Genomic DNA, 220 nt, shown 5'->3' on the forward strand with positions numbered 1-220 from the left:
CACCCTGAACACGCCCGATCTCGTCCGATCTCGGAAGCTAAGCAGGGACGGGCCAGGTCAGTACTTGGATGGGAGACCGCCTGGGAATACCTGGTGCTGTCAGCTTTTTAGTTCTGGCTTTTCACCGGCAGAGGGTGCTGCTGCCGCTTTCCCAGTGGACACAGAACAGATAAAAAAAAAACAAAAAACAATGTGACGAGTAGGCCACAGAATGACCACC

At 53.2% G+C, this 220-nt stretch overlaps 1 pseudogene; it reads left to right on the forward strand.

The window, feature by feature from the left end:
* On the forward strand, positions 1-105 carry LOC121939162 (annotated as a pseudogene; the record flags this gene model as incomplete).
* Between the last annotated feature and the right edge of the window lie 115 nt (positions 106-220).

Source organism: Plectropomus leopardus, unplaced genomic scaffold (genome assembly GCF_008729295.1).
Source record: "Plectropomus leopardus isolate mb unplaced genomic scaffold, YSFRI_Pleo_2.0 unplaced_scaffold42167, whole genome shotgun sequence".
Lineage (NCBI taxonomy): Eukaryota > Metazoa > Chordata > Actinopteri > Perciformes > Serranidae > Plectropomus > Plectropomus leopardus.